Here is a 12,568-nt window from a genome sequence, read left to right as displayed (position 1 = left end):
AACTTGACTTCGCACGGCATCACTTTTGTAGAGGATGTCACTCTTTTCTTACTTGGTACTCATTAATTAATGAATCATGGGATATATTCTGCACTGCGTTATGTGCCTCTATTGCTACCTTGAAATTATCTGATGTTGAGAGTGCTCTTCTGCAAGAAGAGGTTAACCATAAGAATTTGGATGCCTCTCGTGTGTCGCATGTTATGACAGTTAGAGGCAGGAATGATGGATATGGAAAGCATGGCAGTGGCAGTGGCCGTGGACGGGATTCTCAGAAATCTTGGTCCAAGTCTCGTGGGAAGTCACATAGAAAATCTTGTGGCAGGAATGCAGATGTTACTTGTCACCATTGTGGGAAAAAGGGCCATATTAGGCCACAATGCCATGAACTGCGCAAAGATAAGAGGAAAGACAAAGTGCAGGATAAGTCTTCTGATCGCAGCATAGTGCCTGCAAAGTCCAGTGTTAACATTGAAGAGATCAATGTTATGCAGCGTGAGGATGTTGACGATGATTATATCCTTGCAGCTTTTTCTAGTGCTTCGCAGATGACAGAGATATACTCTATGTATGCATAGTGTTGGCTCTTGGACTCAGGTGCGTCCTTTCATGTGACACCTTGTCGAGAGTGGTTTCATTCATACCGTACTGTTTCGGGTTTTGTGTGCTTGGGTGATAACAGGTCTCTTGATATTGTGGGCATTGGTGATGTTAGACTGTAGTTTCCTTCTGGCAGCAGTTTTGCTATGCAGGATGTACGTCATGTACCTGCTTTGACACGTAGTCTCATGTCAGCTGGACAGCTTGATGACGTAGGTTATTATGTATCTTTTGGAGACTTTGCATGGAAGATCACTCGTGGCAGTCTTGTGATTGCGAGAGGTGCCAAGGCTGGTAGCCTCTATCCCTTGATTGTATCCGCTTCTTCCCTTGATCATGTTTTGTCTTTGGGTTCTATCCCACATGTATCTTTTTGGCATGCCCGTTTGGGCCACATTTCTTTGAAGGGAATGAAAATGCTTTTTAGTTTGCAGTACTTACCGCCCCTTGATTATGCATGTTTTGATTCATTTGAGCATTGTCGTTATGGTAGGTAGACTAGGTCTACGCATAAGAAGTCTAGTAGGCCACGCATGAGTGAGCCCTTGGCATTGGTACATTTGGATGTCTGTGGGCCCATGCCTTGTCAGTCTATGGGTGGTGCAAAGTATTTTGTTATTTTCATAGATGATTTTTCACGGAAAGTTTGGACTTATCCCACTAAGCTGAAATCCGATGTCTTGGCTGTGTTTCAAAGATGGCTTGTATTGGTTGAGAACCAGTTTGGGTATAGGCTAAAATGTCTAAGGACAGATAATGGGGGTGAGTATGTCTCACGTGCTTTTGAGTAGTTATGTGATGAGAGGGGTATTAAGCGTCAGTTGATCGTCCCCTAAACCCCCTACATCCCCCCCAGAATGGTTTGGTTGAGCGGATGAATAGAACCATCCAGGAGCGTGTACGCAGTATGCTTAGCCATACAGGCCTACCACAAAGCTTTTGGACTGAGGCAGTTAGTACAGCTGTGCATATCATAAACAGATCACCTTCTAGTGGTTTTGATTTCCAGTTTGTAAAGGAGGTATGGACTGGAAAACCTCCCTCTTATGCGCATCTCTGTGTCTTTGGATGTGAGGCATTTTGCCATGTGCCCAGGGACAAGAGAAGTAAGCTGGATCCTAAGAGTGTCAAATGCATTTTCCTTGGTTATGGGGATGCAGGCGAGATGGGTTACCGTCTCTGGGATTCTCAGGCGGCGCGGAAAGTCATCCGCAGTCATGATGTAGTCTTCCATGGATAGGCAGCCTGAGAGAGTTGTTGAGATCTGCAGGGTCATATTTCAGGAGGAATCGAGAGCTCCCGCACAGCCAGTTGGACAGCCTTCAGCTGCAGTAGATGCTTATGGTCAGGGTGTTGGACAGGCAGTTGGGCAGGTAGCAGAGCATGCCATGAGATGGTCTACTAGAGACAGATGTCCACCTGATAGATTTCAGCCCTCGATGCATTATGTCTTGGTTACAGATGCATGAGTGTCTTTCACTTATGATGAGGCTATGCGCAGGGGTGACAGTCACTCCTGGGAGAGGGCTATGCAGTCTGAGATAGACTTGCATAAGAATGGGATTTTGTTTCCTTGCCTAAGGGCAAGAAGGCTTTGCCATGCAAGTGGATGTACAAGCTGAAAAGTATCCCTGGATACCCCAAGCCGACATACAAGGCTAGATTGGTAGCAAAGGGTTTTAAGCAGGAGCATGGTGTAGACTTTGATGAGGTTTTTTCTCCTGTGGTTAAGATGCCCACCTGTGCTTAGTCTTGGCTTTGGTTGCTCAGCTTGACTTGGATTTATACCAGATGGATGTCAAGTCGACTTTTTTACATGGGGACTTGTATGATGAGATTTATATGGACCAGCCTAAGGGCTTTGTAGAACCTGGCAGGGAGCACCTAGTGTGCAAATTGAAGAAAAGTCTTCATGGCTTGAAGCAGGTACCTAGGGAGTGGTATCATAAGTTTGATGCCTTTATGCAGTCACAGGGCTACAACAGGAGTGCTATGGATCCATGTCTTTACAGAAAGAAAGCCCATGATGGTTCTTTATTGATTTTGATACTCTATGTGGATGATATGCTGATAGCAGGGAAAGCTCATGATGAGCTAGATGCTCTTAAGGCTCAGCTCAAGAAAAGCTTTGAGATGAAAGATCTAGGACATGCCTCTCACATACTTGGTATGCGCATTAGACCTGACAGGCATCAATGACTCGTCTACTTGTCACAGAGGGAGTACATTCATAAAGTCCTTAAGCGCTTCCGCATGCAGGACGTAAAGCCTATTGGCTGTCCATTGCCTTCTTATGTGAAGGTATCACAGGCTGATTGTCTGCAGACAGATGAGCAGAGGGCCGAGATGGCAAGATTCCCTATGCATCCGCAGTGGGCAGTCTTATGTATACTATGATAGCCACTCGTCCAGATATTGCCTTTGCAGTTGGTGTTGTGGCACACTATATGGCTACACCTGGCAAGAAGCATTGGGATGCCGTGAAGGGTATCATGAGGTACCTAAAGGGCACTGCAGATATGTGCATATGCTATGGCAGCCAGGATACAGGAGTTGTGGGATACACTGACTCTGATTATGCAGGACATGCAGATAGTAGGAAGTCTACTTCCGGCTATGTATTCACCTATGCTAGAGGTGCTGTTTCTTGGATGTCCAGGGTGTAGAAATGCACGGCCCTTTCTACTACAGAGGCCGAGTATGTTGCAGCCACTGAGGCTTGCAATGAGGCCATTTGGTTGGGTCGTTTGGTTGCTGACCTTGGTATTGATGCTATCCCTACACTACATTCGGATTCTATGAGTGCTATTCAGTTGTCCAAGAATTCGGTCTTCCATGTGAAGATGAAACACATTGAGGTGAGGTATCACTTCATATGTGGGGTCATTGAGGACAAGTCTGTTGACATTGTCAAGATCTCGACTGACCAGAATCTTGTAGATCTGCTCACGAAAAGCCTCTCTATAGAGAGCTTTTCCTTCCTCAGGAGGTTGATGGGCGTGGGATGAGATGACGTCTTTCCTCATCCTGTTGTACATGTGTACATGTTGTACTGTCTTTTTTCTTTTTTCTTTTCACTCATCACTAGGGCAGATTCACCTTTAAGTGGGAGGTTGTTGGGGGTAAAGGCACCTTCGCCTAGCCACTCGTGTATTACTACACTGACAGTCACTGCCACTGCACACTGCAGGTGGCGGGCGCCCGTCACCATCACTTTATTCTTTATTCTTTTAGTGACAGTTTGAATAAAGGAAGGCCCGGTCACACATTGTGACTGTTGGAGTTCCCATTTCTTGTCTCTCTCTTTCTTGCTCTTGCTCTCGCGTGCAAGCTTCGATCCTTCTCACCTTTCATAAACCAAGTCACAACCAAGTATACTATTCCCCAAATTAATGAGCTTTTGGACCACCTTTGAGGTGCAAATCTTCTCAAATATCGATCTTTGATTTGAATACTTTGAAATTTGAATCAAGAAAGAAGATGCTCCCAAGATAGCCTTCGACATAAGGTATGGATACTACGACGAATCTTTGGTCATGTTCTTTAGACTAATAAATTCTCCAACTAACATCAATAGGCTAGTCCCATCTATCTTCAGATCTTATCTAAATGAGTTTGTCTTGGTATTCTTTGACGACATCTTGACCTATTCTAAAGAAAAAGAAGACTACATGGTACACTAAGAGCAAACAAGATATATGTCAAAAAGACCAAGTGTGCATTCTTTAAGCACCAACTTGAACGTGAAATTAAGAGTAAACAAGTTGTGTGTCAAAATGATGGTGTGTGTATTCTTTATACACCAAATTGAGTACCTTGGATTCATAGGCTCCAAAAAAGGGATCCTAGTGTAGGTTGTAAAATTAAGAATTTAAACACTTTGACTTTGACTTTAGTTTGACCTTCTTTTGACTTTGCATTCCACATTTTCTATAAATGGACCTAAAGGATAAACCAAGTGAATGAGATATAATGAGAGAATGTTGTAATAAAGAACTTAACAAGGGAGCCAAACCTTGTATTGCTTGGTGCACCAAAAAGGTGACAACAATGTAGGGCTTTTATCTTTTAAAATAGAAAATTTTCCTCTTGCTTAAAGGTGGTTCTCATCTAGTTATTGCTGTATTAGTAGTTTACAAGATCATTGAGGTTTGAGGTCAATATTTTACAAGACCACAATAGTTAACGAAATTTGGTATGACGATTAATTGTGGTGGCATTCATATTCTTCTAGTTAATACCAAGCAACATTATAGCCCATAGTGTAATAGAGCCAATAGAAGACAAATTTTACACCCATCCTTGTGTCTCATTTGTCAAAGAGGGAAACATGGTCATGAGGTACTATTGACCCATCCTAACTATGTTATTAGAAAGAGGATGAGGGAAAGGTATGGGATAGCCTTGCAAGGAATCTCTTGCTAGAGTTTTAGCCAATCTCGCCACATATGCTCTAAATATAAAAAAAGCAAGACGGAAATAAAGATGATAAGCCAAACTAGAGATGTCATGCATGTGGCATCACATGCATGTATCTTGATTGCCGTGTGTGAAAGGCATCATCAAGCAAAGCTATTGCACCTTCACCATTATTGATTTTTTTTGGTGAAAATGATTATTAAGAGGCCCCATGCAAAAGGTATCTGTGATTAAAGCTATCATGCCTTTGCTGTTATTGAATTTTTTTGGAGTGGGAATGATTGTGAAAAAGCCTAGTGTGATGCCCCTCAATGCTATCACAAGAGCACATAATGAAACGATAGAGTAAGAATGAGAGAGAGGCCTCTCAATCATTATTTGGGCTACACTAGTTTTGACGTACATAAAAGCATTATATGGGATAGCCTCAACCTCACTTTAGAAATGCCAGATTTGAGGTAAACCTACATTATTTGGGATAACTTCAACCTTAGTTTAATGTACCCTTAGGAGTGTTGCTCAATTTAACCATCTCAAGAGCTGTCTAAGAATGAATTGGAGGTGACACAAAAGAAATGACAAGAGCAAGAAGAGGACAACAATTTGCACGTTAGTTTGACCATCTAATCCTAGGAGGCCTAGCAGTCATAAAACCTATAGGACTACTTATAGGATTGGTTAAGGCAAATCATTGGAGTGAAGTTCTTGGTGACCCTAGTAGTGGTAAAAAGCATAGACTATGGCATACTCCTAGGAAGACCCTATATGCAAAACTCTAGGCTCATAGAATATTAGACTAATGGCACAAACAAAAGCACTATATGTTGATATGGAAACTTGGAAAACATCTTTTATAGATCTTGATGATATATCAAAAGTTCTTGTGATACGTGCTCTAACAACTCTAGACTTTCCATTTAGGGACAAGGATGACTTTGAAATGGCCAACAATTGACTTAACTCAATTGTCCCCGTAGCACATGCACCTTTATGTAGCACTTTTATAGGCACATACTCAAACTGCTACAATGAGGTCAAGAGCATACCCGTGCTAACATTAAGGACAACATAGTAATGGACCAATGTAAGATCAATCCAACTAAAGGAGCTAGACCCCCCAAAAGTGAACCACAAAGATGGACAAATAATACCTCTAGCCTATCTTAGGATTATATTAATTGCAAAAAGAGATTGCATATTAATCCTTTGATTACTGAAGGTGTCAACCATAACACCTTGACTTATAGTGCTTGGGCATTTATTAGTTAACTTGAATTAGTGCCAACAATGACCAAAATTAACCCATATGGGAGATACCATACTCAAATGTTCTAAAACAAAAATTGTGCCTATTATATTCTATGTACTTCCTAACCATGAGAATGTTGGGGAGGAAATTTTGCTTAGCAAGCACTTAAAATTCCAAACAACATTGAAATGTGGATTAATTTGCAAGACAAGCATGTCTTACGCTATTAGATGTAAAGAGAGTTGTGATTGTTTAGTCATAGGGACCAAGCAAACAATGGAGAGAAAACCCCTTTGATTGCTCAATCCAATACTTTGACTCGCAAGATGGTTGGAGATCTTGTTAAGGCTCTTACTAGATGCCTTTGAGGAAAAGAAGCAAGCCCAAGTCAAAGGGAAAGGGAGAAACATGATAACATATCTATGAAAGAATACCCCAAGAGACATCAACCTAAGATACCGAAATCGAGGTGGTACCATAGACAAAGATCCACAAAGAAGTGATGGGTACCCAAGAGGCTATAAGCACAAGGTTTTATGTGAGCAACCACTTACTATGGATTCCTAAGGAATATATTGTTCTTTTTTCATTATTCAAAAGTGAAAAACTATACAAGAGGATTTGGTTTGGCATGGGTCACTTTTTGTTTTGCAATCTTTATTCAACACTAGGAAGAACATACAAGAACATGATTTTTTACCCATGCTATCTTGAGATTTATCTAGTTTCTTAACAAAAAAGTTGCTTACCACTTAGATCCAATAATAGATCGATATAGACGTGATGTCTCTTATTCCATGTCTCAAAAGGATGAAGTTCAACACAAGTGTGCAATTGAGGGCGGCAACAATCATTATGATATACCAATCAAGCTAGAGAACATCTTTTTTCAATCTAAATCATATGGCTCATTGCCTTTAATTCTTTGTCAATTTTGCAAGGGAAGCCTCTAAGCATGCTTATAGTGCCCATGGGGAGCCTCTAGTCAGGATGTTAAGCCTTTGGACTTGTTTGGTATAATTTAGCAATCTCTTAACCATGCTTGGGATAGTGCAATCTTTAAGCCATGTTTATGGGGAGACCTCCAAGTTTCCTCTACATGATAATGACTCATACCTTACATCTTGGATCCCATGGAAGATCCTTTAAACAAAGGTACTTAAGGTAGTTTGTGATTCTTATAAGTGGTTTCCATGTGGCTCAAGCAAATGTCTTATGAAAAATTTGGATATATGTAAATTGGTCATATTCTATTGATTTATTTTGTATATCTTATCAATTGGTTCGACTTGTACCTTGACATATGCAAGGATATGTATTGTCTTCTAATATTATTGTAAAGGATGTGCATTGTGTTATGCCCCAATTGAGGTTACTATTGTTCAAAGAGGGATAATGTTTAGAACTATTATTGGTTATAATATCTTTAGTTTGTCAATGAGACTTGAACTACCAATTCTTGAGACAATTAAAACCTATAACTTGTCAAATGTGAAGACAAGCTGCAAAGCAAAACACCAAACTATACCCAATCCAATTGTAGTATTAGTGATAATAAGCTATTTCTATATGGCAACTTAATTAAACATAAAATCATTTAGTATGTTATTTTAGGATTGAGAATCATCACAATCTCCATTAATTTCTCTTAGGCCTTGTAAATTTTAAAGAAACAATGAACAAAACAAGGTGATATAATCACAAGGGCTTGCCAAGGTAAAACTAAAGACTAGGTTCAAAGCCTTAGTGGAAGTGAAAAAATTAACATACCACTAGAAAATCAAGGTTTCAAGTGGGTGACAGTGTGGTGCATCACCAAACAAGGGAATAACCAAGCAACCTTGGAGTTTGGAGATGTACAAGATAAAATTAAAGCATTAAAGCACTCAAAATGTTTCATGTGCTCACATCAATACAAATCCAAGAACAACTAGGTGAGATTGCCAAAATGAAGGTAGTTAGAGAAGAGGACAAATGGGCAGTTTATTGATTTGGTTAAGCCATCATAGGAGAATTAAAAAAGCCTAAGCATTAGGCTACTTTAGGGTTATTAACTTATATAGTAACTCTTGTAGTTAGTAGTTCATGTTCATTCATGCCAATGGCACCCCAAAGTGGATTGTATTTGAATCTCGAGTTTGTCGATTTGTCTTATATGCCTTTGAGGCATCTTAAAGAATGTTAATATCACTTTCTTTTTTCCTTAGAGTGGGAGGTTTGAGTTTTGGGAATGCATGTTAGGGTTTGTTGGGTGGTTTTACAAGTGTGGGCTTAACTAGGGCTTCAAGGACATGGGATTTGAGAATTAGGCCATAGTCATAGGGTTTGTTGAGCTGGGGCCAAGGATGACACTAGGGCTTTAGTGGATAGAGGTTTAGGGCTTTGGGATAGATCAAGAGACATGGTATTGAGCCTTGAGTTATGGAGCATTAGGACATTCTTTGACATGAGGCCAAAGTTATTGGGTCTAGGTTTTATTATAAGCTCTCTCTCTCTCTCTCTCTCTCTCTCTCTCTCTCTCTCTCTCTCTCTCTCTCTCTCTCTCTCTCTCTCTCTCTCGTGTGAGAGTAGCGCATTTAGATTTTGGAGATATAGAACTAGGTCATTATCTTGCAAAGGAACATCCAATGATGTGTCCCTTTAGCTAGGCTAACAAAGAGTAGTAAGGCAAAACATTTGTTTCAAATCAAGATACAATATATACTACATTGGATTATACACCCAATCGATTTAGGTATTATAAGTATAGTTACCACAGGTCCTTCTAAATTGGGCACATCGTACCCTCCAACCCCAACCTCAACCTATGAGTAATTTTTGCCAAATGCTTGGATCTAATGACCCCAAGATGCATGACATGATGAGGATGTGTTTGATTGTGCACAATGACCATGAAGGGGAGCCATAAGCTCTCAAACACTCTTATGCTTGTCAAAAGTGCATTTGTGGAACTAGTACAAAATTTGTTGTGGTTCACTACTTGGGTCAGTGACTCAAGGATGGCATTCAAATGGTTGAGAAAATTGTTCGTTGCATGGTGTTGGATAACGTGCTGTCAGACAAAACATGTAAAGAGAAGATTGAAGAAAGGCAAGATCATTCCAGGCTTTGGGTATGCTATCCTAAAGTGGACTTGTATTTGCAAGCCCATAAACCTCTCTCTCTCTCTCTCTCTCTCTCTCTCTCTCTCTCTCTCTCTCTCTCAGCACCATTTGTAGCGATGATTAGCATAATCCATTACCTTGCCACCTTCATGCAACTAAGATGATGCCAATAGCCATTCCATGCGAGTTCAAAGAAAGTGGCACAATCCAAACCCTATCGAGCTCTTGCAATCTCAGAAACACTAGCTCCCTCCTTGTAGGGGTGTTGAGTGTATGAGTCAATAGGGTGGTAGCCCCATTTGATGACTAATTGCTACGGCAACTATGAGAGGGCCTAGTTAGGTGAGGTGGTCATAGCAACTACGATGATTATCCCTCTCTCTCCCCCCTTCCCTCCCCCTTTCCCCCCCTCCCCAACACACACACACACATAATATAACACAAGCATTTATGCTGTGAACCATATAATTCAGAGTGTCTCAATAGCATGTTGGTTTGGTGGTTTGTGTTCCCTTTGGTTGTGTGAAAAACTAAATTCATTAACATTGATTGCCCACTTAAGCCACGTTTCATATTCTTGTAATTGCGCGCGCACGCGCGTGCGCGCGCACACACACACACACACACACACACATACATACACACACAAAGCTTCTTAGTAACATTGAATATAGAAAATATTGTATAAATAGACACACATGCTTCAAAACATTCTAGGTTGATTGTATGTTTGTTGAATCATACCATCCACTTCCTCATGTATATGAAACACATTGAAAACCTCTTTTGACATCATGGTGAGACAAGACCTCAATAGTTTTTAAATTTGATTTCTTATCTTTTGATTATATAAGAAGTCAATCTTCACAATTTATTATTATAGTAGGAATTAATAAAATTTTAATTGTTTTGCATCTTCTCTTGTAAGTTGAATAAAACATTAGTTTTTCTTGCAAAATATGAATTGTCCTTTATTGCAACATTCAGTCATTGATGCAGATTTCCATTGTGTTCAATGTTTTGGAGTTACCCTAACCCTAATTGTGTTCTTTTGAGTTTATGCTTTGTCATATGCTTTCATTTATGTTTTTGAGTTAGGGTATTTTTTCACATGGTATTAAAGCAAGGTTTTCTTTCACGAATCAACCTTTGATTTGAAAGTCCTTCACAAGAAGTAGAAATAATATGAGAGCAAGATGACTTCGAACACATCTTCACCACATCATGATGATGCTCTTGAGCCTAGCACATCAAGACACATGACAGAGTGAACTTCATAGCAGCTTGCTCCTCCATCCGACATGGCGCGAGAGTCTTCGAACTATCATGGAGTACACAAACCTTACGAGATCTCATGAGTCGAATACGATGTCATCATTATGTATTGAGTTCAACAATAGATTGAAGGTAAATTTGGGATTTTTCCTTTAAATTTGGTGCATTGGTATAATGATCTTGCAAGAAGGGTGAAAGCTCCATAAAGGACTAGCCAACTTGACATGGAGTACAAATCATTTTTCGCTCTACCACCATTATCTTTATCTTTACCTCTTTCATCTTTTCCACACACTTCACCTTTATTTACTCCTATGTTAGGTATGTATGCTACTACTTCTCAATCCTTTGATTTAACTTTCTCTTTTTTGCAAGATATTGGTGATGCTCATGATGAACTCTTCAAACCAAGTACTAGTTCATTAATCCAAAAGAGGATATACTTTTTTAACGGTCAATGCTCCATCTTTTTCTTCAGCTTTTACATTTGATGGTCAATTTGATTTTGGTGATTTATCTTTTTCATCATTTGCATTTTATGGACAAAAAGAATCTAATACATTTCTCACATCTACACAAATAAAAAATCTATATAATCTCCCACCCACTAGTTTCAGTACATTGTCCTTTACATTGGGGGATCCTTCACTCTTAGATATGCATTTTATGACCTTGTCTTTTCTTGAGTTGGATGGTGTCTTCATGACAGAGGTTTATTCTCCCATCATCACACTTTTGGGATTTTCATGACTTGAAAATGCCACCTAGTCCGAGGATCAAGTGTAGATTAGCTGGTACCACAGTCTGCCTCCATGGCTTTACCTAGTGGGCGTTCTCGTAATTATGCTATGTCCCAACTGACTGTTGGACATGGCTTACGTATCCCGGTGCCTCCATCTCCAACAATACTTTACAAAAACATTAATTTTCCAATGTCTATGCATCAATTGACACCCATTGGATATTATTAGCCTATTTTTACCTACCCATCTCTTCCTTCTATTTATCTCTTTCCACCATCGCCTTATTTTACTTATTCGATACCTCATGGTTCTTTCTCCTCATCAAATAAACATTTCTTTAATGATAAGACTTGTTTTATTTAATCAAACTTCACTACATGGTCAAATATGATGAGACATGTTTTTGAATCATAGAACCTATGGGATATTGTGCAGGGGTTGGAACGCTAACCTAATCCCGCACTTGTTCCATATGAGGTTGTTTGCTCATGGAAGATTAGAAATGTCCCCACCATTGTCGAGCCAATGAAAGGTCCATTATTTAAATTTCATTCACAACTTTAGCATTTTGACTTAGCATATGGACGTTGGATACACTTCATTGACCACTATGTGGCTTGGGATGATAATACTGTGGCTTGGGATAAGACCCCTTGCATTAATTTAGATCACGAGCTTCAAAACTTCAAAAGCATTGATTAAGATAACTTGAAAGTCAAAGTTGGTTAAGTATCAACCTTCTCATCCAATTCTCTATCATAAGGGCTCCTAAGTTCGTGGACGATTAGGTCACATTGTTTCTAAACAAGATATTGTGAAAATACTTTCATTTTCTGTCGTAAGCGATCTAACAATCCATCATATCCGCATTCTATGAATTTGACTGTTAGTGATTGTGTTATGCTTGACTATTCAATCAATTTCATAGTTTGACCTCTATATAGGGGGCTCTTGTTGCTTCTTCTCCGAGAAGGGATAGCAAAGGAATGGTAAACAAAACAAAATTTCAATCAAAATAAAAAATAAACTTAAAATCAAAATCAAAACTAAACTAGTAAGACCCAAGAAAACTCCCAACAGCCATTTTTAAAACTGAAGTGGGGGAGCAGAATGTATTGAATAAAAATTAGTATTGTCAACATTGTCAAAAGGCTGGCCACTTTGACAACAAGTGTCTA

The 12,568-nt window shown here is 39.6% G+C and overlaps 1 protein-coding gene across 10 annotated transcripts in view; it reads left to right on the top strand.

Moving 5' to 3' along the window:
* The window catches only part of LOC148023246 (uncharacterized), a 51,113-nt gene that overhangs the window by 25,085 nt on the left and 13,460 nt on the right, over positions 1 to 12,568 (top strand). Inside the window, exon 2 of one of the 10 annotated variants that reach the window (XM_087696280.1) lies at positions 10,656 to 10,987. The exons of 7 other annotated variants lie outside the window; for them this stretch is intronic. The gene's annotated coding sequence lies outside the window, so the exon portion shown is untranslated. Of the gene's footprint in view, positions 1 to 10,495; positions 10,512 to 10,533; positions 10,988 to 12,568 lie in introns of those variants that run through there. 2 more of the 10 variants (XM_087696277.1, XM_087696288.1) reach the window with 2 other exon arrangements.

This window comes from Lygodium microphyllum, chromosome 16, assembly GCF_053477565.2.
Source record: "Lygodium microphyllum isolate KBCC chromosome 16, Lygodium_microphyllum_v1.1.10, whole genome shotgun sequence".
Lineage (NCBI taxonomy): Eukaryota > Viridiplantae > Streptophyta > Polypodiopsida > Schizaeales > Lygodiaceae > Lygodium > Lygodium microphyllum.
Note: the sequence above shows the minus strand (reverse complement) of the source record. Positions and strands in the feature narration are given on the sequence as shown.